Raw genomic sequence first — 5,290 nt, forward strand, 5'->3', positions numbered from 1 at the left:
ATATTATTTACAGCTGTTCTCACCTGAATCCAGGCTGTTAGTGGTTCAGCAATCTGGCAAACAAACTGATTGTACTGATTATCCATTTCGCCTGCCCGAAGCATCAGCTGCTAAGAATTTAAACAAATATGGTCAATGATGTCACTAAGGATCTCACGAGCTGTTATTTACATTCTACCATTTAGCAGCAGTAGTGTGGCAAGACAACATGACGATGTTGTCTTGCCACACTACTGCTAAATGGTAGCAGCAGTAGTACTTGGTCATCATTTGCAAGGCAGCATCATGAGTGGCAGGTCATGCGGTGGTCTGAAAATAGGATCTACATCGCTAAAGCTGGTTTTAAATCAGGGGGCATTATTTACATTTTTTCACAAATAAAGCACTTTTATCAGTGTACGCATGTTTATTTACATTTGATTTTTGGGGGGAATGAGTAATAAGTGGTAGCAATCTATTTTATATTCATTCTCCTGGAGGGGTGTAGGATATCTGAGGGTCCCCTTGTCCTAAATGAGCTTCAAGATTCCTATCATCTCCCGCCACCCCTGTCAACCTCCACATTGTTTTTCGGGAACCGGATGTGGAAATAGGCCACTGACCCCCAACACTTCGCACCATTCTGTAATTTTAAGTGTATCCTGCATGCACAGCTCACTGTAAAGGGGCAGACAGGCAGGTAGGTAATTTTAACCACTTGTCGCCCAGCCTATGGTCAGACGACGGCCGGGCGAACACCTTGTCCCTCTGGGAGGGCACCATATGATGTCCTTCCCGGATCGTGCTTTGCGCGTGCCTGCAGGTCCACGCTTGTGCGGGATCTGTCACCGGCCGTGTGCCTCGGACATAGCTGATGACAGATCTGTGTACCAGCCCCGTTGCCAGTACCATGTGACCTGCTGTGACCAATCACAGCAGGTCACATGACAGTTGTATACAATGGATAGCTTCCTTGTTTGAAATCCATTGTATACAAGTGTGTCTAGCTGTGAATGGTCACAGCGATCACATGCACAGGCTGGGCCAATCACAACCCATCTGTGTCATGTGATTAGCCATGGCCAATCACTGCTAATCAGAAAAGAATCCTGAATAAATCAATTTCATTCAGTTAAATGCTTGCTTATAGCAAAGAAATTCTTTGCTATAATCAATCAAATTGTGTAAAAAAAAAAAAACAAATACTGATAGCTTCCCGAAAGTAGTACAATGTTACTGTGGTAACATTATACTACTTTGATCATAGTGTAATATGAAAAATAAATATATAAAAAAGAGAAAAAAATGTATAAAAAATTAAAGTAAAAAAATTGAAAAAATTATCTTTTTTTTTCCGTACTGTCACCAGTCAGTGTCCCTTATCACTGCCACACCAGTTATATGCTGACGCTGTACTGCACTGGTGACAGTATGTAAAAGAAAATTGTGAAAATAATTTTTTTAATTTCATTTAATAAATGATGACAAAAAAAATTACAGCTTCAAAAAACTCGCCATGCCTCTTATGAAATACGTCGGACTGTCTAGTTTGCAAAAAGGGGTCATTTGGGGGATATCTGTACTGTTCTGACATTTTTGGGCCTCAAGAAATTAGATTGGCTGTCAGTACTTCAGGATTGGTCAATTTTCAGATATATCCCATAGTTTGTGAACTCTATAACTTTCCTACAGACTAAATAATAAATACTGATTTGTGTTATTTTCACCAAAGAAATGTAGCAGAATACATCTTGGCCCACATTTATGAAGAACAATTATTTATTTGCAAACTTTTATAACAGAAACAAAGAAAAACGTGTTATTTTTTTCATAGTTTTTGGTCTATTTTTGTTCATTTAGCAAAAAATAAAAACCCCAGTGGTGATTAAATACTAACAAAGGAAAGCTGTGAACAAAATGATAAAATGTTAGTTTGGGTATAGTGTTGCGTGACCGCGCAATTGTCATTCAAAGTGTGAGAGCGCTGAAACCTGAAAATTGGCCTGGGCAGGAAGGGGGTAAAAGTGCCAGGTATTAAAGAGGTTAATGCAGAAGAGACAAAGTATGTCTCTTCTGCATTAAAAATCCTGCCTGTTCCCACATTTATATGTATTACCTATAGTTCATCTGTAAACAGCCTTTAGCCACTTGCCTACCAGGGAAATGTTTTCATGTTCATACTGTTTTTTCAGTACTGGACCGTTTTATTAAATGACTTGTGCAAATCTATCAATTATATAGGATGTGCTGCATTTTGACACTGTGCTCCCAAACTCCTGCATACAGTCAGCGTGAGCTTTGTCACCTTTAAAAACATTTAAAAAAATGCTCCCTATAAAAACAGACTGTTTATATTTACCTGCCTCCGTGCCTGTTCCTGGACTTTTTCCTATGTTGCAGGGCAAATCTGCTGGCAAAATCTTCACACTGGGCACACTTCTGAGAGTGTTGGATGCCTGATTTCCCCTGCTACATGCTGTGGATCCACTCACTTGCTCTTACTGCTTTGCTGCATCCGGTAGTGAAATAGAAGCTAAAGCATGAACCCACACCTTTTAGCCTTGGACCAGGCATCCAACACAACCTAAAGTGTTTCAAATGTAAAGATTCTGCCATCAACTTTGCTCTGTCTGAGAAGAAAGAATCCAGCAATGTGGATAGGTCAGTAAAAATAGCATTTTGCAAGAAGCATTTTGCATTTAATAAAAGAGTTGATTTTTGTGAATTTGTGTGATGTTACTCTAGTAAATAACATGGAAGAACTGGTATGTGTGCCACCATCTTGAGCCAAGTTTCGGGTGAAGCAAAGTCAGTCAGTGCCATATCTAACTGATGTTTGACATAACCAGCTGCGGACAGGAGGGATCTGGGTATCCTTAAAGATTAAACCTAACAGCAAATATTTATTATACTGCAGCTTAGTAAGTCTTAGTAGATGTAATGGCCGCATTAGTTTTCCTTTTTCAGGCTTTCTTCTATTTTCACCTGGTGATCTGGCCAGTATGTCTATTGTTTTTCAACAGAACAAGCTTTCCTGCAGATGTGTCCAGTTTCATGGATGAGACAAAATATTTACCACTGACACGGGTACTTACAATGATTGTCACTTTTTTTATTTATGCAACACCTTTATTTCAGAAGGAAAACACATGTCACTGTAAGTGCTTATACAGTATTAGCTGGAATTTGGCTTCAATTTGTTAGTGTATCTAAATCTGCTAGTAAATCTAATACTCCCATCTTCCCAGCCTAACATTGCTGTTGCCCAAAGGTTCTCCTGTGCTCCTTCATCCAGAGTGGGAGCATTTAACCTCTCTAGCTGTCTGATTATGTCAGTATTTCTGTGCTCAAAGCGGTACATTGTTTTCAATGGAAATATGTTGTTTTTTTATTGTAGGCCTGTAATTCTTAAGAATAACTCACTGAAATCTGTCCAAACAAGAGTCTAGTAAACATTCCAGGTATGATAAAATTTGAAACACAAAATCATAAATTATAATATAATAAATAATCATAAAAAATAATAATATAATATTAAATTTAATTCAATAATGTAATCAAACCAAAAACGCTGAAATTTGAAATAGAGCGCCAAGTTTGCACATCACTGAGCAAAGTCGCAAAATCGTTTTCAGTGTCTGATGACAAATTTCCCCACGAATCATTATCACTCAATTCTACAAGTGGTTCTAATTTACTATCGCTGTTCTCTAGCTGGTCTAAAACCGCTTTTGACCTAAAGGGACGCTTTTTGGATGCCATGGACATTTCTCAGTTTCCAGGCAGAAAGAATGGTAAACATGCAGGCAGGGCACAGGACAAAGCACTAGGGGCAAAATGTATGTGAAATGGTTTGATACAGAACCCAGAAGACACATGCCGGCATCGGCTGGAGGACATGGCCGGGGACGCTGCAGGGGGGACATCGCAGGACCACAGGACAAGGTAAGTGCTTGAGGGATCGCTGAAGAAGCGCTACAGTGTAATCCCGAGTGTAGCTCAGGTTTACCGCTTCTGGTACTGAAAGTTAACCCCGAGCTACACCCCAGGGGGGTTAATAGAGGAGGTGTTCTGACCAGATCACCAGGTAAAAGCAGAGGGAAGAAAGCCTTTAAAGGAATATTAATGGAGCCACCAAATCTAATGATTGGTAAACTGCAATACATTACATTTTTGGTTTTGGGTTTAATACCACTTTAACATCTGCATGTGATGCTGAAATGCAGATAAATGGGAAGGATTTAACTAGTGATTCTATTTTAGATTTCTAGGGTGTCCTAAATAGAAACCATCATTGTATTGATAAAAGCGAAAGCTCCCATGGGATTTATGATTAGGTTCATGCTTTTGATGTGAATCCAAGAAGGCTTTAATAGATTTGAGCAGCGTTAATTTTACAAGTAATCCTGATAAAAATGGCAAAATATTACTAGAGAACTACTGCATGTTCAAACACTTGTAGGCCATTCATTTCTTTAGCTACAGTATAAATATGTTTATAATTTACAGGGATTCTGTAGATTTCAATGTTTGTGTATAATTTCTAAATTCCAAATTAAAAACTTTAATGAAAAATAATAAATTTGAACTAATATTTTCAGATTTATACTATAACATGACAATTTTTCTTTAGAAGATCTGCCTAATGTGCTTTGCTTAGATGTTTATTTTAAAAAATATGTAAGGTGTTTTTAAGGAAAATGTAAAAAAAAAAGGTTTACTATCTGCAGTATAAAAACATCCAGATATCAAAAGGGATAACAACACATTTTTTCAGGTTTCAGCACAGTTTGTTTCAGTGTTGCTGACTGGATGGTTCTTAATGCATGTTTACAATTTTTTTTTTTTTATAACAAAACAGCCATCTGATAATAACAATGCTAGAAACATCAGCATTTACCTTGCTAACAAGTATTCTTTATTTGAGATCATGTACACTCTTCCTTCAGGCCTGTAATATCCCCTAAAATAAATCAGTATTCAAAGTAAACATACTGTATTTGTAAAGTATAAAGTTTTTAAATAAACAATGCATGATGTTCAAGAATAAAAATACATTTTTGAAAAAATATATGTAAGTTGGGTATTTAGAAAAAAAATTACATGTAAATGTTTATTTTTCTAAATTTACAGCCATTTTTGTGGTTTGATATGTAGATTCTGTTTCCCATGCTTACCAAGTTAATATAAAATGCTTTACTGAAAAAAAGCCCTTTTTTTAAAGAGCTCCATGTCTGAGGCCAAACTACACACAGATTAGTGAGTCAGAGTAGTGACTCGCTAGGATTAGTATTTTTGTACTCACCATAAA

This window comes from Staurois parvus, unplaced genomic scaffold (genome assembly GCF_062004578.1).
Source record: "Staurois parvus isolate SC_StPar_1 unplaced genomic scaffold, SC_StPar_1.0 ptg000648l, whole genome shotgun sequence".
Classification (NCBI taxonomy): Eukaryota; Metazoa; Chordata; class Amphibia; order Anura; family Ranidae; genus Staurois; species Staurois parvus.